The sequence below is a fragment of the Eublepharis macularius genome, chromosome 3 (genome assembly GCF_028583425.1).
Source record: "Eublepharis macularius isolate TG4126 chromosome 3, MPM_Emac_v1.0, whole genome shotgun sequence".
NCBI lineage: Eukaryota > Metazoa > Chordata > Lepidosauria > Squamata > Eublepharidae > Eublepharis > Eublepharis macularius.
In genome coordinates this window covers 133,698,247-133,721,834 of record NC_072792.1, presented here as the reverse complement: position 1 = coordinate 133,721,834, position 23,588 = coordinate 133,698,247, and positions in this window count along the sequence as shown.

The following is a 23,588-nucleotide window of genomic DNA, read 5'->3' as shown; positions in this document are numbered from 1 at the left end:
ACTTGCCTGTCAAGATAAATTGGGCTTAGATTGGGGTTTCCAGGGCAACAGTAGGAGTTCAAACAGAGTTCGGACAATCTCTGCCTAAATTGTCAACTGAATTGAATGCAGGTGCCAGGCTGTCTGGCTTGACAAACAGCGAGGCTTGCAACGACCACCTGTTCATTTAGAATGGGGCCTCATGAACAGCTTGTTCGTGAACAGCAGATTGGGCTATTTGTGGCTTTTTTTTGTTTGTATTGCTGTTCGTGCCCATCTCTATTTAGAAGTAAGGCCCAGGGGAAGCTGTAAAGAAGCAGGGGGGCTTTCAGTGGCATGGGGCACCAAAAAGGCCAGTGACTGGCAGGGCCTCCCATGCAGGCAGAGCCTCCCATGCAAGCAAAGCCTCCCATGCAGCCTCAGGAGTGGGTGACAAGGCCTCCAAGGAGCACAATGACTCAAAATGGCTGTTAACTGTTAAGCTCAATCAGTAGTGGCCTGCCAGGCCTGCCAGGGCAACTATGCAGGGTGCCTCTGAACATGGTGGGGTGAGGAGTGCAGAGCTGTCCTGGCCTGCGGTGGCTTCCAAAAAAGGGCCATCAGTAAGTCGCCCTGAGAGGGATGCCAAGCCTTCAAGGCCCAGGGCACAGAGTGATACTAGTATATAGGGGGCTTCTCTACATGGCATTTTAAAGGTGTTATAGCAGCTTTCTCAAAAGGTGGATCAGTTGGAGGCATCGGGGCTGGGGACAGGGGCTGGGTCAGCAGACTCTGAGTCTGAGATACCAGTAACCAAGCCACCAATAAGGCAGTCACACAGGCCTCCCTTTCCCAGGGGAGGCGAAGGGCAGATCTCCATCCAGTAACGTCTCCACCAGCCCTGAGCAAAGGTGCCAAGAGAAAGAAGCACAGGACTAAGAAATCCAAGATGTCACGCTGTAGAGATGAAACTGATACTACTGAACCCTCGAGTGAGTCTTCTTCTGGGGAGGAGAATAAGGAGAGACTACTGGGGAGGGGTGGCTGCCAAGGTCCCTGGCATGCCAACTTGGGCCATTCATCCGCATGTGGGCAAGGGGTCTGGTTCTACCAGCCCTAGGGCAGTTTGGGAGGCTGAATCAACTGAGGAGCAGCCCCTTCCTTCCGGGGGCTATGGGGAGGATGAGGACCCTCCTGGGATCCACTTGTCCTGCAAGGTCATACCCACATACTTGATGGGTATTATATGAAGGTGTTTTTTCTATTGTGCCTCAAGGCAGAGGATTGGATCACTCATCCTCCTTCCAGGAAGCGTAAGGATAAGAGTAAAAAAGTGAAGGTTGACAGGACCTTTAGTAATTGGTTAGAGGGTTTCACCATGTTTTGGGGGATAGTCCAAGTTGTCTATAAAGAAAGAGGATGGCATCTTTCTAATCACCTCACCAATGTTCTTCGGGCTTGTCATGGATTATGAGTTAGCTTTTTGTAAGTGGGCATCCCATAATGCCTGGATGCGATGGGACCTTATCAGCCAAAAGCTCTGGTTATGGTTGGTAGATCCTCACTTGAAGGGAAAATCTGATCTTCCTCATTGGGGCGATGGATGGTAGGAGGGCTCAAAGCACTTGCTGGGAGTATAACCAGGGCAAGTGTCAATGGACACGTAAATTCAAACATTTAGGTGACAACTGCTTTGGGCTGCACTTCTTCCCCTCTTGCCCCCGCCAAGGTTCTAGTCAGCAGCCCTTTTGTTGGTGGCCCCCCTCCTTTACAGGGGCTCACAAGGAGAAAGGATCTGCTAGCTCCAGAGGATCCACCAACCAGCCCCAAGCCCCTAGTAAGTGAGGTGTCTTGCCATTTGGGCATGGCTCCCTCCCTCATTCCAAGGGAGGAACTTCATCCTTTGCTTCATCCCATTCACTGGTCCCTGGGTGCCTATGTCCTCTGGTAATTTAAAATCCGCCAGGAAATTTCCAGCGATCATAGCTGCCAAGCTGTCCAAGGAGATCGGGGCAGGCTGGGTTGCTGGTCCTTTCTCTCCCCTCCCCTCGCTAATTTAAGAGTGTCTCCATTAGGGGTGGGCCCCAAAAAGGCCCCTGGCAAGTACCACATCCATCATCTGTCATGCTCGAAGGGCCCAACCATGGCCTCCCCAATGGCAAAGGTCAGGCTTGCTTAGGGAATTTATGTTCCTGGAGCTCTTTCCCATCTTGGTAGCAGTCACCATTTGGGAGGAACATTTCAAGAACAAAAGGGTCCTTTTCTAGTGTGACAACATGGCCATTGTCAAGGTTCTTAATAGTCAGTCCTCACGCTCTGAGCAGATCATGCATTTGGTGCGCATGTTCATCCAGACGTGCCTGGAAGCTAACATCTCTTTTTCTGTGAAGCATGCAGCAGAATAACAACATCACTGACACGTCTTGGATCTTTGCCATGGTGCCAAAAGCAAGTCGGGACCTGGACCCATTCCTGGTAGAGCTTTGGAACTTTGGGAGCGCTCCATAGTCCAGGCAGGGAGTATTGGCATCTGTTGCACCATTCACAATCAAAGCTTATTGCAAGACCCTGTCTAGTTTCCTGTCCCTTTCTGCCAAATTGGGGGGGGGGGGAATCGGGTTTCCTGCCCACTTGTAGAAACTTGGTCCTATGCTATCTGGCCTACTTGAGGGATTGAGGCTTTTACCCCAGACTATGAAATGCTACCTTACTGCTATTTCATTCTTCAGTAAGGTGTATGGCTTTCCAGATCCTTGTGATTCTTTCTCAGCCAGGCAGGCCATTGAGGGTTGGAAGCAATTGGCCCTGCCCCCTTCAGTCCCCTGCAGGCCTATTACATAAACCATTCTGTTAGGGCTTCTAGGGCAGCTTCCACATATCTGCCACTCGAAATATGAGGTTATGTTATTTGAGGCAGCATTTACTTCGGCCTTCTTTGGGGCTTTCCGAGTTGGGGAATTAGTGGCTAGCTCTCGCCAGGACACTTCAAGCTGGGCTTTAGCTGTTGGGGACATGTCCCTTCATGACACATTACCTTACGTAAATCTAAGAGAGACCAATTGGGGTGAGGAACCAAGGTCTCCTTGGGTAGTGCAATAACTGGCTTGTACCATCTTAAATCACTTTTCGCCTACCTGTTGTCTGCCCATGGGGTTTGGGCCTCTTTTTCCTTCCTAGGGATGGGGCCCCTCTCACATGCTTACAGTTCGCCAGTGCAATGCACATGGCCCTTTTGGCTGATGGGTTCCCATGCAAGGACTCTGGGACACACTCATTCAGGACTGGGGCTGCCACTGCTGCCGCTGAGATTGGCCTGCCAAGCACTCATGCTAAAGTCATTGGGTGATTGTGTTCCAGCACATTCAAGTCATACATCAGGCCTGAACTGGTGATTAACTCCCACTCTTTTTAGTTCCCTCAGGAGGGTGCAGGCTGGTCTGGATTGTGGGGCACAGCATCATGTATTGGGTGGCCGGTTATGCAAGAGGATCGAGCTGGAGTTCAGATCTGGGACTAGCAGAAGCAATATCCATCAGATGGATCAGCACAAGGGGGATGATATGGGACTCCTTGCTTCCTCGCTTTCTTCAGCTAACTAAGCAATTTGGGACATCAAATGCTGTGGTGATTCAACTTGGAGAAAATGACTTGCCTAGGAGGTCCAGGCTGAATCTGCTGCAAGCCATGTTGAAAGACCTTGAGACACTTCAGATCTGTTATCTAAACATGCACATTATGTCAGATCTGCTGGAGCGCCGCTCTTGGCGTGGGGCATGGGCAGATGAAAAGATTGACTTTGCCCAGTGATGGTTGTGCAAAAGAGTAGGGCACTACAGTCATGGGACACGGTGATTCATCACCCAGACATTTCATTTTGCTTGAAGTCATTGTACTGCCCAGATGGGGTCGACCTGTTAAGCTGGGGACAGGACATTTGGCTACAGGACATCCGGGATGGCTTACGAGGTTGGTTGCAGCTTTAGGAGCTTTGGTAGGAGCCATTTTGGGGCTCTAGTGGTAGTTTTGGTGTTGGGCATGGATCCCTTTCGGGGGAAACAGGGCCTGCATGCCCAGTTTCCCCATAGATGGGGATCCCCATAAGGGATCTTGGACCAGGCATGGGCAGTGGCAAGCTCAACTTGGGAGCTGACAGAGCATGCCTGCCTTCAGGTGATGGGGGAACCATGCAGAGGCTGCTGCCCTTTCTGGATCCTACTAACTGTCATCCTGCAGTTTCCCTTTCAGCAGGTGGGCTGAAGGATCAGAGTTCATCAGCTGGCAGGCAGGTCAGCCAATGCAGGAATCCACGCTCTATGCTATGCCAATGCTCCTATCACAGTAACCAGTAAAGTTGTGGCCTTTTTCTTCCATGCAATGTTTCATGCATATTTGTTGACCTGCCCAAGTATCCTAAGCCTTAGAGCTGGCTCTGCAAGCCATCGTACCCGACTTTAATGGGGCTGCAGTTTGCAGGCCGCTGGCGAGGGGAGGGCTGTCTTCTATCCAGCTGGCATCCCAGATGCAGCTCCTGTGGCTGCACTGGGAACTGCGTAGTTCAAAGAACTCAGTCGGCCAATCGGGTCAGCCAGCTGGGTGAGTTGGGCTCTGAACAGCGATCCCTCCCATCCACCGCATCTGTTATGGTTTTAATCAGGCTTTTGTTTATGCTGTTATTTACAACTGATAATTTAAACTTTGGCAAAAAGGTTCTGGCTACTTTGTAAATTGCATTTATTTTCACAACTTTGGGGTGATAGTGGCTTTTCTACTTATTTGAACACAGTCTTCATATTTTGGTTGGTTACTGTAATGGTACCTTGTTGCAACGCTGTCTGGTGGTTTTGGCGTTGGGCACAAATCCCTTAGGGAGAAACAGGGCCTGCATGCACAGTTTCCCCATAGATGGGAATTCCCATAAGGGATCTTGAACCAGGAATGGATGATGGTAAGCCCAGCTCGGGAGGCTGCCAGTGCATGCCTGCTTCCAGGTGATGAGGGAATGATGCAGAGGCTGCTGCCCATTGTGGTTCCCACTAACTGTCATCCAATGTTTTCCATTTCAGCAGGCAGACTTAAGGGTGAGGGGTCATCAGCTGGCAGGTGGGTCAGCCAATGCTGGGATCTGCGCCCTACGCTCTGCCAACACTCCTATCACTGTAACCAATAAAGTTGTGACCGTTTTTCTCCACATAATGTGTCATGCGTATTTGTTGACCTGCCCAAGCACTCTAAGTCTTAGAGCTGGCCCCACAAACAAAATCTACGAATACTTTGATACTCCACTAAAATGTAAAATACAGTATAAGCTTTACAAGATATCAAAAACATAACTAGCATCATTTTAGTCTCATGATACAGATATACTAACTCCAATCCTACAATTTGTCTCTATTATCAGATTTCTTCATCTTGGTTATCTCCTTACATTGGTTGAGGTGTATGAAAAATAATTAATGTGACTGGAAAAATCCATCAATAACTTTACTTTCTGATAAAATTGTAGTAACTAATTATAAAGCTGTGCATTTCTTTAAGGCTTCTGGTTAAAGATTTGAGTGGGCTTAAACATTGGCCTGAGAAATTACAGGGGTTTGCTATAAAGATTACTGAATTAATATCCTATCTTTTGCTATAGATTAACACATGTCTAGGACTTTTAGCTACCCTTCCATATCTTGATTATAATCTAAAGGTAGTCTTTATTCTTGCCCTTTCATTTTCCACATCTAATGAAGTACTATTCAATGTCTCCAACATGGATGCCAATTTTCTGCAAACTGCCAAATTAAATTTCATCACCATATGAATAAAGTAAGATTTTTGTTCCCATATCCATCATTTAATACTTATCTGCATTCAGTATCATATTCATAATTCATACATTAGTTGTATAACTTCACCTACTTGACACAGTTCTTCAGATACAATAGTAGCAGGAAAAAAACAGTTCAGTTTTGGGTAATATATTCAACATCCCTTAGAGTGAAAACTGAGAGAAAGAAGTATAACAACATTTCATAACATATTCTGGTCACAGAATTAATGTTTTCTACTTGCAGAATGTGGGCTTCCCTCTTGTAAATTGAAAGTGTCTACCAAATCCATTCATATGTCCACTCACTGAAGTAGAAGATTCAAACATCTTTGAAAGTGCATAAGTGGACCCTTGAGCAGGTCCCATAAGTATCCCTGGTGTTTCAACCTTGGCCAGTTCACATCTGGTGGTTCAACTTGGTCTGTTACTTTAATAGCCCACAGTATTTCATCTTGTTAGTTATGTCACACAGTGTAGTCCAGATGTCAGCCTTGACAGCTAGAAGAATTTTAGCAACATTAAAACAGATGTCTTTTACTACAGAATCTTGAGTGGATTCATTTTTCTAGAATAGGCCTTGATTTTCCTTTGAAGATACATTTCATTTTCACTTGTCCTTTTTTTATCTAGCTGTTTGAAACTAACTTAAATATGCTTGGCCTTCTGTGGGCATTTTTTAACAAAAGCTTTGCTAACAGTATAACAGGATGAGCATTCGGAGCCTGTCCCCTGCCCAGCCACTTGAGTCACCAGCAATGTGGAAAGATGTTGGTAGGTACATGTCTACACTCATATCTGGATCTGCAGCCCACCTAGCAGGGGGCGTAGGAAAAGGGCACTTGGGGAGGCACGCTATCTTGAACTGTCCTGTAAACATTCTAGTCAGCCACTACCTTGCTGTAGTCTCTAGGATAATTTTGTTATTTTTCTGTCGCAATTTAGCTTTATACTAGCTTAATGTCTTTACCAGGTAGGTGGAGAAACCATCTGTTGATCCTAAAACTTGAATTTATTTCACACTTCTAAAATGTTTAAATTGTATTCATAGTCAATTATTTTTAATGACTGAAAGATGGAACTACCTAATGGGGTTTAGGATTTACTAGTGGAATGCCTATAATAAAAATTGGATGGTGGAAGGCAGTGAAAAATACTGGGGAGGTACAATACTACCCTGTTGGTCCCTTGCCTATTTTGTTTTGTTCCGCTCCACTGTACAATTAGATCTGTTGATCTTATTGTTTTATGATTTTAACTGTTATTTATTGTATTTTAAACTGTGGATTTATGATGTTGTGATCCATCCTGAGACCGCTTGTGGGGAGGGCTGGATATAAATCCAACATATAATAAAGAAATAAATTCCTGTACATTCTGTGCCCAGGAGAGTGGGAACCTGTCAATTTCTCTGCCAAGGACCATGACTTCAAAACAGTGTGCATGGACTGAGTGACCAGTTCTTTTACTAGCTTTGGATTGAAGCTTTTTTTTTTTTATTCCTTTATATATTTTATGGTTCCTCCATTCTGAAGTACCTCTCCTCAACAATAATACAAACACACATGCACAACAACAGAGCTAAAGAAGGCGACTGTTGGTAGGTAGAATAGTGGGATGTTTCCAAGTAGGAGAGTACTCCACCAAGTGTAGTTCAGCAACTTTAAAAACAAGCCTGCTTCATGTTCCCTTTTTTCTTTTTGCATTCTGCTGTTGCCTGTCGGTTTCATGTTTCCTTGTGCTTTGCTCCCACAATCAGGGGCAAATCCAAATCCCTCCTTTTCATGCCAATCTTCTTCATCGCCCAAGTGCAGGCAGGCAGGCAGGATAATTGGCTGAATACCTCCCCCCACCCCGCCCAAACAGATATATCTCAGCCTTAACCTTCTTTTATAAGTTATCTTAAGATGCCAAAATGTATGGGGGGGGAGTTGATTTTGTTGTCAACAAAATGGGTTTTCTTCTAAGCAAGACACATTTTAATACTTATACGCTGCATTTAAATGCAGTCCACCTCACATGAATACCACCAAAAAGTATTTCTCCATACTGATGCTCAGAAACAGAAAGTGTTTATTGTGTGAGTCCAAAGGCCATTACAACTGAACCACACAAAAAAATATGGACCAAGTGCAACAAATAAAATCACAATGCTAAAATAACATAAAAACACATTAAAACATAAAGCACTTTCATTATATGAAATAAGAAGCTTCATGGTGACACCTATTCATGAGTAGATAAATTTATAGCAATGCTTACAGTGTTCACTTTCGCTGAAGGAATATAAGCTAAATGTGCACTCTTTATCCAAACACTCATTGTTAAAGAAAGTCATTGTATGGCACTGCAAATATATATGGGGTGTGTGTGTTTTAATTGCACATTTCATTGTTAAAGAGCCTTAAACCACCGGTAACTGCTGACCTTGTCAATTTACTCTATATTGCATTTCAACTACTTTTTGTGTATGAAAATGCCTTCCTGAATTACGTATTGACTTAACCCATCTTCTGCAACTTCCGTTACTGACATCTTGCTTCCGAATTAGTTACTATCATTTGGGCTGACCTTTTCAATCTCTGTGTCCTTCCTTCCTTCCTGTAACACAGCAAGCTGGAATGGAATGCTATAGCCGTGTTTTTTGCCCTATAAGCACCTGAAATCCTAATGATAGCTATTCAGCTTATTTATTCACCATACTCCATTGCTCCATGACACTGTTGGGAGTTATTTGTTTTACCTTGCTTTTTCAAAAATGCTGTGGATGTTAATTGGATTCTCAGCAACCCTGTTAAGTAGAGAGGTAGAAGTAGAAGGATAAGAGTTGAATATGTCTTAATTACTCAGTTAAAAGCTCCCCATTACATGATTATGGAGGACATTAGGAAGCCATTTCCAGCCAACAGTACTTTCCCCATGCTATGTAAGAACCACTGTGTTCCCTGCAGATTTTCTATTGCAGCCTATATTCAGGGAGAAATGTTTCCTGGTACTTCTGCAGCTGTAGTACAGGCAGAAATTCAGCAGGTTCTGTACTTACTAACACTGTGGTTCCATTCTGAGAAGAGCTGCACCTGTTTTTTTACCTTTCATGCAGTTTTTAAAGGCAAATAGACCTAATATAGAGATCAAGCCTCACACCGAGCTTTGGTACATTTTGTTAAAATTCGAACAAAAGTATCTTCAGCCTTTTTTTAGTATTTTCCAGCAGATCCTAGAAATCTATTTTTTTTTATTCTGCTCTTCCCGAGCGGCATATCTAGTTTTCCATTTCTCTTTTTTACCTTACAACCACTGTGTGTGAAAAAGTAACTGGCTCAAGTCTATCCAGTAGGCTTCATCAGGGAGTAGGGATTCATATCAGCATGGGGTGGGTGAGCACTGTGTCTCAGTGGCAAAACACCGGTTTGGCATGCAGATCAATTGCAGGCATCTCCAGCTAAAATGATCAGGTGGTAGGTGATGTGAAGGACATCTACCCAAGATTCTGGAGAGCTACTGCCAGTCTGAGTAAACAATACTGACTGACCTCGATGGACCAATGGTCTGATTCAGTATAAGGCAGTTTCATGTGTTGATGAGAACTGCCTGCTGTGTGCAAAAAATCACATAAATTTCACATGTAGATTGTCATGTATAATTTCACGGGCAAGATGCAAAACTTCACAGGAGAATATTTAATTGTGTCCCTAAATTATTGTCTGCAAGGGTATAATTCTAACACAAAATGGTAGCATGTATTAAGTTATTGAGTGTGAAAGAGGACATTAGCACTAAAAGCGTCAAAAAATAGTCCCCAATATCTAAATTCATATAAGAGGTAGAAATTTTGATCTTTGGATGTAAAGCTATCTTAATTTCATACATAATTGTTTGAAGCACGATATAAACTATTCCCATCAAACAAAGTGGTTGAGAATTTATAGGATATGATCATGAAGTTGAAGGCATTAAATCTGAGATAGCTGGAAGATATTTGTATAGGAAGTTGATTAAAGTTCAAGAAAGGGTATGTCTTAAAGAAATGAATGCACAAAACATATCATTGCACATATGTTAACTTCAGATGGACTCACTAAAAATTAGATGACTGCTGCTGATTGGTAGATATAAGGGTATAAGATTTTCATTGGGAATAAGGCACAAAAGCAATCAAGTATGCTAAGGAGGAAATAGAATATGCTTTAAATTTGTATGCACTAACAACAAAACCAAGAAACAAATATTACCAGCTGGAGATCAGCAACATTTCTATGTGTCACTCAAGTGCAGAACGAAAATTAATGTCAACTATTTGTATTTATCCTTTAATATTGCAATTCAGGGCAAGGAAATCATACTATGGCAGGAAAATATGCATCTCATCATACGCTACCTTTTCCATCCAGAGCAGCCATTGTTTGTTTAAATGACTCATTGTCAACAGATTTTTTTGAAAGGTAAAGAATATCTTAGAGAAAATTCCATTTTGCAGCCATTCCAGTTCCACTGCACTCTTTCAAGGTGAAATGCTTTGATATCCATAATAGCTTTGGTATAGCCCCATCAACACTAGGCTAAACTATCCTATATGTTTTCTAACAAGACAGCGCCAAACTCCACAGACCCAACTAGTTTCCCCTGCAACCATACTGCAGCTATGGGAAACATCATTTTTAATGCCTGTGGGAGCCCAATTTAGCTCAAGACTGTAGTGTCGGGGGAAGAATGATTTCTGTATCCCCTCTGTACCTCTTTCCTGATAAGAAATGGGCACAGTAGGGGCCAAATGTTAAAATACTCCACATGGGAACCTAGAGAACCCACATCAGATATTCCAAAGTAATTTATAATGTTCAGAAACCCATCATATGTTTTGAAGATTTGAGAGTTTTGTCTAAAAATCAGATTGAGAACTCTTTTTATTCTGCCTGAGGGCGAAACTACAAGTGACGAATGACACAGGTTGGACACTTGTCAGCTTCCCTCAAGTTTTGATGGGAAATGTAGGCAGCTTGGCGGAATGTTGGACGAGTGACAGTTGAAAAGTCCATTGGACAGCAGTCAGAGAGCCAAGTTGCAAGACCAGGATGCCTACATTTCCCATCAAAATCTGAGGGAAGCTGACAAGCATCCAACCTGTGTCATTCGTCAGTTGTTGCTTGGCCCTGATTCCTCTCCCAACATCTATGTCTGAAGTTTCTTTGGAGGATTATAAATGTCTACCAATTGACTTGATTTTTATTTTGATATTTATTTTATTTATAGAAGAAGGTTCTAAGATTGATGAACATAGTTCTGCCTTCTTTCATGTTGTTTTCACATCAGTCCTGTGAAATAGGTGTCTTGCCCAAGATCACTCAGTGGGTTTCATTTCTGAATGGACATTTGAACTTGGTCTTGCTAGTTCTTGTCCAACATGATCACACTACCAACTGGATCTCGATATCAAATACATAGTTTGTGTGTGTGTGTGTGTGTGTGTGTGTGCGTGTGTGTGCGTGTGTGTGCGTGCGCGCGTGCGCATGTATGTGTAAACAAATAAAATACTTTTCAGAGTTGTAAAGTGTGTAGTACATATTTTTTCATTAATCCTTGCAGCAATTCTGTAATGTTAGCGGTTTTATCCTATATTTCAGACAAGGGCTAAATTGAGAGGCTATGGCTTTCTGATAGCCCCCTATTGAGCTAATGGCTGAAATGACATTTAAACTTGAAATTCAAAGCTCAGACTTAGCTACCATGCTGCATTAGCTCTTCGTTCTGATATACCAGACAGCCATATGAATTAGTTTGACATGGCATGTCCAATGCTTCCAAAAATAGAAACTCTTCTCAGATGTTCCTGCATACACATTCTGAATGTATATAGAGAGGCTTGGATCGTGCTAGTTGTCCCTGTCCTTTCCTATACATTCCAGGAAAGTTTTAACTGAGCTCTACATACATAAACATGCACTTGCATAGTCTCTTCCATGCAGTTTGAAATGTTGCTAAAGAGAAGGCCCTGACATGCTCTTGAGTCAGACAATATTCATACCTCCCACTGAATGTGCAGTTCTGCAAATATCAGGGCCAGTGTATGTGGCAGGATTAAAAAGTGCTTGGTCAATTAATATAGCTCAGACTGCCTAATACAGAGATCCCAACCTGGTGCCCATGGGCACAATTGTGCCCACCAACACCTTTCCTAGTGCCTGTCAAGTGTTTTTAGAAATCCAGGTGGGGCCTTTGGAAAAGATGGTTTCTGATTAGCCATTGGAGTATTGATTGGCTGTGCAGATTTTAAAAAACATTGGTTTGGCAGAAGCTGCTTCCACAATGCAAGGATCTTCACAGCATGACTGAAAGTAAGCTGTAGTAGCCATTTTGTGGCCAGCTCTGTCTTTCTGCAGCATCCATTTTGTTGCTGTGCCCACCACACTGTGTCAGAATTCCAAATGTGCCCACAGGCACACAAAGGTTGGGGACCCCTGACCTAAGAGTATTATGCTAAGGACCTTTCCTGTATAAGAGTAATGGTTAGTTGGGTTTTCAGTTCTAAACATCACCAAACATAAAATCCTGTTGATATACATTAGTGTGATTTCCACAGGAGAACAGGCTTGTGTGGTATCCCCATTGCTATTGCATAAGGCTAACAGCCCCCCAGTGGGAAAGGGGGGGATCCCTCACTCACAGCCACTGCCCCCCTCTACCACTCACCTGAAGAGTGTGGGGAGGAAGGCATGGAGAATGGGTCAGGAAGACAAAAAGCCTCCTGGGCTAGTACACAGTGGGCATTCTCCCACCAGGTGTGACGACTTCACTTCCTCAAATGTCATTGCACCTCATGGTGGATATTCTCCTGCACTTCACAGGGCCCAAATTTTGGAAGTGATGTCAATGTGCCCATCAGGAGCATGAACATGCTTTGTGCTCATGCAACATGATCAGCCCCAGTAAGTGCCAGGTCACCCCCCTCCCACCAGGAGGTTAAGGGGATCTGGCAACCCTATTGTTGCAGCTGCTGATACAGCAAAGCTGCAACAGGGCTTCCACATGGTTACTTGCCCTGCAGTTTCCTTGTCCTAGTTTCCCAGCAGCAGCTGTGCCCCCTCCTTTAGGCTGTTGGGACATTCCACATTTAAAAAAAAATCAGCAATTGAATAATGTTATATCAATATAACTTTATAATGATATCTGCAACAGAGTCTCTGAATTGTCAAGTTTCTTTCTTTTATTAAAGCAAGGCTGTAGCCTCATCCATTTTGGAGACAAGCCTTCTCCTTTTTTTTACATGAAAGCTGTGAATTCAGAGAATCAGTTATAATGATAGCTGTGACATTATGTCAATATAAGGAAATTCAACTATTGATTTAAAGCAAAAAAAAAGGCCCCAACTGGCGGGAGGAGGAAATGGTTGCCATGGGGATAGTGTCAGGGAAAATGGCTGCTACATGAGCCCAGAAAATCCAAATTTTCTACCCACTGAGTAGCCATTTAGGTTTACTGCAATCTTTCCCAAAACTTTACAGCAAAGCAGATTAGGCCATTTCCGCATGTCCTAACATTGTGCAACCCTTACAGAACGAGGGCATCTTCATGGCGCAATTTCTGACATAATTGCACCACAATCCCATTTTCATGGCACAATGACATCAGAAATTGTGCCATGGAGATGCCCTCATTCCATGAGGGTTGTACGACGTTAGGATGTTTGGAAACGGACTCAGAGAAAAATTGTAAAAAATCTGGGGAAGCCCTGGGTTATGTATGAATAAACTATGATGGTGCTGCAAAGCAGGGAACAAAATCTTGCTTCCCAACATCCTTGAACCCAGAGCAAATAACCAATGTGGAAATGGCCTAGGTCACTTAGCAAAAAGATTTGGTATTCTGAAGGCTTGTTCAACCTGACCTCCACCCTTTCTGCTTGCAATACTCATCAAGGTCTTTTTCACCTTTGTAAACAGTTGCATCTGGGTAATGAAATAATATCATAAACACAATTTTCCTGGCTGCCAAGATAAGGATGCAGGAGAAGTGTTGACATGATGTATACCCAGTACATGAGATTATACCAATGATTACAGTAGGTTTTGCTCTAGAAGATAAATACCACTCTGTATTCAGTATGATATGAACTGTGCCCTTTGATTTTGTGTTCAGTAACTAGCAAGCCTGAATAACACAACTGAAAAATTCCGATTTTTATGCATATAACTGGACGTATTAGCAAAACAACAATGCTTAATAGCCACAGGTTTTGAGCATTAACAAGTGTATTTCTCTTTAAGTAGATATGTTGCTTTATGATAGCATACTTTCCCCTTTTCCCTCTGATAGTTGGACAACAGATTAGGGGTGTGCAGCAAAACAAACTAAAACAAAAAAACCCAGGATATCTGGATCTGGGATTTGGGGATCAGCCTCTCAAAAAACCTGGATTCCCAGAATTTGGAAAAGATTTTCTGATCTGGCTCAGACAGATCAGAAAATCCGAGTATATTCAGCCATTATTCCCTATGGGGAAACTATCTCAGGGCTATCCAGGAGGGATGGGGTATATGTCATTTTTCAAGCAAACTTCTGTACTCTAAACACCAAGTTCCAGAAAGATCAGACGCTGGGATCCAATTCTATGGGTGCCTAAACAAGGTCCCCCCAGCCACTCCAACATTTCTTATGGGAAAAAGTTGAAGAAGGTAACTCCCACTGCAGAAACACACTGGGGCAAGGCTGTCATGGCCAAGGAACACTCCCAAAGTTTCACACATAGAAAGCCAGATAGAACCAAACTGAGCCCCTACTCCACTACCCAATTGGCCCTGAACAAGCTGCCAGACCCTCTCTCCATTGTTCCCTGTGATGAGAAAGTTTCCAATCTGGTTATCAGGGGCACAAACACACTGGGGCAAGGATCCCATGGCCAAGGCACCCCTTCAAATGCAAGCTCATCCCAGACAAAGTCCAGCAGAACCAAACTGAAGCAAGGGATGGAATCCCCACCTCCAAGAACGAAAGTGAAGCAAGGTGCCATCATCAAAGCAGGGGATCAAATCAATTCCATCCAAACCAAAATAAAGCAAGGGACACTGTTGCAACTTAGTTCAACAGAAGCAGTGTGATTCACAGCAGCCAGGCAGAACCCAGAGCCAGTGTGGGGACATCACAGAACAGAACCAAGCAAGTACTCAGCAACAAGCACAGGGCAATGGCAAGCAATCACAGTTGTTGTAGAAGATGGATCCCACTTGGCCTCAGGTTGTAAGAGTGAGGGATCATTTTGGGAAAACCTAGTCTCCCCCCCACCCCACCCCCCGCAGCCATTCTCACTTGCTCTGAAGCTACCCTGCTTTTTTAACTCCTTGCAGAGCAATTTGGAAAAAAAGTTCTTTCCTTTTCAGAGAATCTTATTGACCAGAGAAGGGGAGCTCCTGTAAGGAATGGTCATTCACTGCCCCTTTCCTGCCTCATTCCCCCCCCCCTACCTCTGCCTTCCTTGCCTTCCTCCCCCTCCCCCTTTCTAAAAAAGGTGGGAAATACTGTTTCTTTGTGAGGAAATAGCAAGCGAAAAAGCCAAGTCACATTTCCCAAGTTAACCCAGATATATCTGTATTTATTTAGGGGTCTCAATCTGGGTGCCTAGATCATATCCAGGATTCTCGAATGTGATCCAGGAAAGCTATATTGTGCTGAACTGGTAAAAGCTGGCTTTTTTCCTGAATCCCAGACCAGGATTACACACACCTACAACATATTTTAGATTGCTATAGGTAAGTAACATGTTCGACTGAACTCTATACTTTTGGAGAATTTTTACAATTTTACATTTATATTATTTGTTTGTTTAGATTATTTGTACCATACCTGTGTATAATCTGTTCAAAGCAGCTAACACTTCAGATGTTTACAACTGGGTTGTTCTTTATGATCACATAAAGAATCAAGATAGAGGCCATATCATATGTACAGCTACAGTATATGCTGCTGTGTTTGCAAACATTTGCTTTTCTGAGCCAACATATAATTGCGTGAAATGGGTTTGAGATGGAAAATACAGATAGATAAGTAGTATTTTGTGCTCTTTAGTCTTCTTCAAGTAGTGAGAGTTTCAAGGGCAGCACAACCTTTGGTTTCCATTATACAAAAGAATACTAGAGACTTAATTCTTTATACTATTTGCTTTATTTGCAAATATAAAAGTACAGAATAGATGGGTACAGACAGGCAGTCCAACAAAGCAGCAGATATGCTACCTCATGACAGATTCTGAGACACACACACACAGAGAATCCTACATCCCAAAGCCCTTCTGCCAGCTTATAGCCATATGTATCTCTCTCAAACACTGTCTGTTCTGAACTCATGCCTGCTAAACTCGCCCACATAGCCTCCTCCTTCTATTAGGCATTAAAGTGTCTTTATTTGAGTTCCTTGGGGTATTTTAAAAAAATCAAGATAACCTATATGTAGTATAGGTTAAATAAAAAAACATTGGTTTAATAAAAAAACATTGAATGAAACCGCTTAAAAGTCTGGCTTCTAGGGGAATGATGAATCCACAGGGTGATGATGATTTTATTTGTTTATTAAAATATTTATATCTCAACTTTCCTCATGGTACAAGGTGGCTAGGTACATCTGCCATTTCAATCTCAGGTTAGTTTTACACAGCATCTGATCAGTTCCAAACTATATGTATATAGTGTATGCCAGTGTTTTCTATAGCACTACTTCGAGTTTCCTTTGGCTGACAATCAGGAAAGTTTCCTTAGCTGTGTGAAAAGGTTTATCTGTGCTCTTTTGGTGATACTAATCAGTCATTTGTTCAATGAACAAAATTCTGCAAGACGTAGAAAATGATTCCCAGAAATTACTATATGTTGTTATTGCTAGGAATCATTTTCTACTATGTACACACTGGAGTTTCCCATTTTCCTTTTGTTATTGCTTCAAATGCAGAGACATTTGTAGTTTCCCCCACACTTTCCTTCCATTGCCCTCCTATGGCTACCATTTTCCCTGGCTAAGTATTTACCACCAAAAGACTTTTTCCAACTTTTCCCAACAAATCGGTAATTTGCATATCGTTATATATTGTTAAAATACAGCAACATGTCAATTACCAATTTTAAACTGTAGTAATAAATCATTTACATTTGCTATTGCCTAAAATTGGTAATTGACATATTGCTGTAGCTTAACATTATAATAATATGTCGATTACTAATTGTTTTAAAGCTCCACAATTCGGCCCCTCCCGGCCGGCAGCCAAGGGCTTGAGGCCGGGGGCCGCATTTGCCGCCGCGGCAGAATAAGCGGCAGCTTCCCCGGCCTCGTAGGGCCTCTTGGGAGGGGGCGGGGATTGGCGCATAGCTTTGCGCAGCCTCGCCCTCTGCTTTGCACTCGCCTCCTCGTGCTCGGAGTGCTCGGAGGGAACGGAGCTTCTCTCCTCTCCGGGAGCACGTTGGCCTTGCCAGCCTGCATTCTGAGCCTGGTGCTGCCGCGGCTCCTCTGCTGGCTGGTGGTGAGTGCAGGGCGGCGGCGGCGGGCCGAGGTGTTGAGGCTCTTCTGCCGCGCCGGGACGACGCGCGGGGGCAAGCGGCGCAGCCGCGGGCGAGCAGAGCGGCGTCAAGCCGCGGCTGGTCGGGCTCGGGACGAGCCGTTTGCAGCCTCTCAGGGCCGAGCTGCTCACGGCCGCGGCGGTCAACGGCTGAGTGGGGCGGGCAGCTTTAGTGGGGGAGCGGAGTCTGGAGCGCCTGGCTCCGTTTGCTGCGCAGCAACGCCCCCCCCCATTGCTGTTTGCTGTGACTTTTGTGTGTTGGGCGGCTATTGCCTGTTAGACTTGTGGGGGCCAGTGGGAGGGTTGTTCATTCCACTCTCACCCCCCCTTTTTTACGCCCTTCTCCCCCCTTTTTGGCTTCTTGGCCACAGTCCCAAGTGCCCTTGTTGCTGGGGAAATTTGGCCACTTTACAGGCAGATTTGTCCCATAGGGGGCTGGTGGTTGCAGAGCTTAAAGCCAGCGACAGCCACTTGGGTGGGGAACGCTCTGTCGCTGGGCAGAAGCTGACAGCCATTTTACTTGGTTTTGTCGCCAGGCAGAGAATTGCAGCCATTTTGGTTTAATTTTCCTCAGTAGGCCCCTCCCGGCTGATCACAGTTCTGCAGCCCAGCTCTCTCAATTGTTATTAATTAATAACAGGGATTATACATATAACCATGCCTCCAAAAAAGGGGTCTGGTCCTTCAAAAGGGAAGCAGCCTGCTAAAAGGCCCCCACCCAAAAGGCGTCCCCCCACTGTGTCATCTTCTGACGAGGAGGAGAGTGCTAATCGCCAGGCCATTCTTAGCCGGATTGCTGCCCTAGAGCAATCACGGGCTGCAGGGGCTAATGCCATGAATGCAGCACTGGAGCAATCTGGGGGTCCGGGGGTGGGAGGCTCAGCAAAGCCTACTAGGCCAGTCAGGCAGTTGTCAGCGGCTGCCTTTCAATCTGAGGTACTCAGACGACTTTCTGCCCTTGAGGGGCCTTCTGTTTCTGCAGATGCTGTAGAGACCCAACACAAGGAGGGAGCATTAGGCATTGAACCCTCGAGTGTGGAGCCTGGCTGGATGGCTGACTCTGAACCCGTAGCTGTTGTGGTGGACCCAGTGTGGGATGGTAAGTTGGCACCTACACAACATGGTGATGGGTGGCCCTGGGGTTCCCGGATACTGGACCCTGCCCACATGTCCTCAAGTCCGATGACATATCAGGGCATGCGGCACGGCCCAGCACTTGGTCAGGTTGAGTTTGGGGCTGTACCGACGTGGGGTAATCAGGTTTTTGGAGGTCAATATGGGCAGCCTGCCCCAGGTGCAATGGGTATCCCAGGAGCGGCACGGCAGACGGGCAGGCAGGGTTTTGAAAGGCAGTTCATGCCAGGGTGGCAGGGTCTTGAGGGCCAGTCCCTGCCTGGTACATCCACTGCTTGGCCCAACTATGCCCCCCCAGTGAGCTCTACTTTCACTATGACCCCCTATGGCCTGGTGCCCTATCGGGCGCTTCCGTTTGGAGACACTGCCCTCCCCTTGGGTGACCATCTTACTCAGGGTACTAGGGACAAGATTTTGCGGGGGGAGTTTGTGGATGTCTTCTCCCTTCTCTACAGGGAGTTAGAAAAGAAAGACAAGGAGGATTTGGATGATAGGGATAAAGAGCGGATGAAACGGCGCAGGAGAGATCGGACCTGGACCAATTGGCTACCCGGGTTCCTTATCTACGCAGGTGTCATTGTGCAGGCTCAGCCATGGAGGGCGGCCGCTCTTTTCCAGTACCTTGATATTATATACAAGGGGTACACTGGCTTTGTCGGTGCTGCTTGGATGCAGTACGACGAAGAGTTTAGGATGCGAGCAGCTATGAACCCTGACTTCCCAAAATATAGAGCAACACGGTAATACTGCTATCAGACAAGAAGAAAATTCCCGTGTACTATAATGCCTCCACAATCAACAATAAAGCGTGTAATATTGTTTCCAGAATTATTTATTCACCAATATATAAGGGGTATATTAAACAACTTGTATTTCAAATTATCTCTCTTAGCACATTCAAGAACTGTACCACATATTGCACTCCCCCTCAACCTCAATCATATAGGCATTTCAGACGTCCTGTAATTATTCTATTAAAGTGTCACGTGCTCCAAGTGCTATAATTGTTACAATTAAAGTGCATTTACTGGTCAGGCATCCTATGACACTACTTTTCCTATACAGGGTTTAAATTGCCTTGTTCACAATTATAATATACAGTCACAATATAGGTGCAGTCCAAGAATGATTCCAGACACTGTGGGTGTCACAGCTCATGGGTAGACCTATGTCCTTCCAATATACGTTGTAAACTCTGTGACTGAGTTCTCTAACGGACGGTCCAGATCCTTGTAAGGTCCGTTTCCAAAGTTCTTTTTCAAAGAGCACAGTAGCTGGAAAAACATACATAGTCATAAAGAATCCCTGAGTATCTAATATTTACACTAATACATTCATGGTACAATATACTCACTCAGAGATTCTTGCAATTAACCTTCCATATCCCCTTCTAGTATTCCAATTACTTCCATCTGCATCTTGTTAGCTAGTAACCGTTTTATCCTCTGAATGTAATCCACGCCCCCATCATATAGTTATTCTCTCTTAAAGAGGTATTAGTCCCATAAGTAGTTATAAGAAACACGTATAGTCATTGGCTATATTCAAGCCATTAGGTATGAGAGTATTGAGTTTATATATCCAAAAAGTTTCTTTTTGGTGTAGTTCCCTAGTAGCAGTCATATATTCCTTCTTTCGAGTCTTGAACAGCACTGTAAATAACATCTCCATGTCACTATGTTTTCTCTCCAAATAATGTTGGACCATGGGTGCCTCTAGTACGTTATTCTTTATTCTGGACTGATGTTCACCAAGCCTTATTCTAATGGAACGTGTGGTACTTCCTACATATAATAGACCACATGGGCATTTCAAAACATACACTACCCCCTCAGTGCCGCAGTTAACAAATTCATTTGTAGTCCTTAGTCCTGACTGTTCCAAATCTTCTGTAGTCATTATTAGGGAGCATTGTTTACATCTCCCACATTTGTATACACCCCTCGGCAGTCCTATGTTCCTGGTGCCAATATCATAATTTAAATCCGAATGTATAATCTGATCTTTGATGTTCCGAGTCCTCCTGAAGGCTACCAGTGGGGGAGTCTCACAGCCTGGGATATCATTGACAAGCGGCCAGTATTTCAAGATTGCCCTGCGGATGGCATTTGCTTTCTCACTATAGTCAAGAACACCCACGATACGGTCTCTGGTCGTTCGTACCTTCGGTCTAAGTAATTCTTCTCTGGTCGTTTCGTCAGCACGTCGTCTTGCTTGTAATAACACCCTATCTGGGTAACCCCGTTGCTTCAAATGTTCTTGCAATATATTACTCTGGAGAACATAATCAGCAATACTAGTAGAATTTCTTTTAAGTCGCAGGAATTGTCCAAAGGGTAAGTTGGCCCTTAAATGTCCGGGATGAAAGGATCTATAATGGAGTAATGAATTTTTGTCTGTTTGTTTCCTAAAAGGTCTTACCGCCAGGGTCCCATCCTCCCCCTTGTACACTGTCACATCCAGATAATTCACAGACTCCCTACTTGTGCTCCAAGTGAACTTTATATTGGGATGTATACTGTTCATCCATTCCCCCAATTCTTGGATGTTGACATTTTCATTTGTCACTAGGAAGAGATCGTCAATAAAACGAACAAATATGATGATGTCCTTCCAGAATGGATTAGTTACAGGGTTACAAAAATAGTCCCTTTCCAGCCGTCCCATAAATAGATTCGCTATACATGGTGCTGCAGAGCATCCCATCGCGACCCCTCGAAGCTGAATGAAAAATTGGTCTTCTACTCTAAAGTAGTTGTTTTCTAATATTATTTCCAAAAGTGATGTCAAAAAGAAAGTGGGTGGGCGCAAACACTCTCTTTGATCTAAGGTTTCCATTACCACTAGGCGTGCCTCTTCATGCGGAATATTAGTATACAGTGAGGCAACGTCCAGTGTTGCTAATATCGCCCCTGTTGGTAATTTGAAGCCTTCAAACTTCTTGACAAAGTCCCCCGTGTCCAGTAAAAAAGTCGGTAGTTTTCTTACAAAATCCTGGAGAAAAAAATCCAAGTATTTAGACAACGGTTCCAGGATAGAGTTGCTTCCCGATATAATTGGGCGACCCGGAGGGGGAAAACCTTCTTTATGGATTTTAGGCAATATATACATTACTGGTGTCCTGGGAGACAAATTAATTAAGCCTTTATGTTCCCGATCTGTAATATGTCCCAATGCTAAAGCTTCATCCACGGTTACCTTAATTAAAAAACCGATCTTCTTCACAGGATCATTGGGGATTGGTTTGTAGTCCAATTCATTATTCAATTGTCTCCTCACTTCCATCATATAATCTTTTTTATCCATCACCACTATTGCACCTCCCTTATCAGCCTCTTTTATTATGATGGAACGATCAGATCGCAAATCCTTTAAAGCCATCCTCTCCCCCTTCGGTAAGTTGTTGTATCCAATACCTTCCCGGGCTTCTATATTGTCAATTTCCTTCAATAACATCTTCTCAAAAGTCTGGACACAGTGGTTATTGACAACGGGATTATATGAGGAGCGTGTGAAGATGCCTGTTTCCTTTCTCTTAAATGCTGTACCTCCAAAAACAATTTTCAATTTAATTTGTCTTATTAGTTTAAAGACGTCTATCCTAGTTTGGAAATCATTATACCTGGGAGTTGGCACAAACCCGAGGCCTTTATTTAAGGCCACTTTTTCTAAATCCGAAAGAGTTCTGCTTGAGAGATTAACCACTAGGTCAGTTTCCCTTGTTGGTGTCAGGTCCGTCTCCCTCTGTTGTGCCGGCCCCCTCGTAAAAAACGGCCCCTGCCTTCATAATTATGTATCTTATTGCCCGGCCGTACTGACATAGATCTAGTAGACATGCCTTCTTCTAACGAGGTGTCGGTATCCTCTCCCTCTGTAGTCTCTAAATCCGAGAACTGAGTTAAGGGTTTATGACTATGTATGTTTTTCCAGCTACTGTGCTCTTTGAAAAAGAACTTTGGAAACGGACCTTACAAGGATCTGGACCGTCCGTTAGAGAACTCAGTCACAGAGTTTACAACGTATATTGGAAGGACATAGGTCTACCCATGAGCTGTGACACCCACAGTGTCTGGAATCATTCTTGGACTGCACCTATATTGTGACTGTATATTATAATTGTGAACAAGGCAATTTAAACCCTGTATAGGAAAAGTAGTGTCATAGGATGCCTGACCAGTAAATGCACTTTAATTGTAACAATTATAGCACTTGGAGCACGTGACACTTTAATAGAATAATTACAGGACGTCTGAAATGCCTATATGATTGAGGTTGAGGGGGAGTGCAATATGTGGTACAGTTCTTGAATGTGCTAAGAGAGATAATTTGAAATACAAGTTGTTTAATATACCCCTTATATATTGGTGAATAAATAATTCTGGAAACAATATTACACGCTTTATTGTTGATTGTGGAGGCATTATAGTACACGGGAATTTTCTTCTTGTCTGATAGCAGTATTACCGTGTTGCTCTATATTTTGGGACGCTGTAACTAGAGCCATGTCTAATTTTGAAGGATTGTTAATGTATACTGAAGAGGATAAGACACGTATTATCTCTGAAATGTCATCCACTCCCTTTTCGTTTGATAAAAATGAGAGTAATGGGGAGAATGATTGGAATAATTTGCAGTTCCTGAAGAAAAAACAGCTTCGTTATCAACTTCATGCGGGCTCCCTGATTGAATATTGCAAGATTAATAGAATACCTAGAGGTCTCCGTATACATAAACCTCCTGGCCTCTTTAGAGACCAGGAAGAATTTAAAAATAGATGGGCTGCCGTATTGAATAAATGTTCCATGGATCTTATGTTATTAGTGGTCGAGACAGCACAGGTGGAGGTGAAGAATCTTGGCAAGGAGATTGAAGTTTTGGAGACTAAACTCAAAAACAGCTTTGAGGAAGACCAATTTAAAAGTAAGATAAAGGAACTTGAGAAACTAGTTAAAGACTTTGAAAACAAAATGAAAGAAGTCAAAGTAAGGAAGTACCAGAGGGATAATAGGGATTATACCACGGGGCGGGTATACAGTTGGTGGAATGAAGAAAATATTAAGAGAAAAAAGGTCTCCTGGTCAAACCCCTTAACTCAGTTCTCGGATTTAGAGACTACAGAGGGAGAGGATACCGACACCTCGTTAGAAGAAGGCA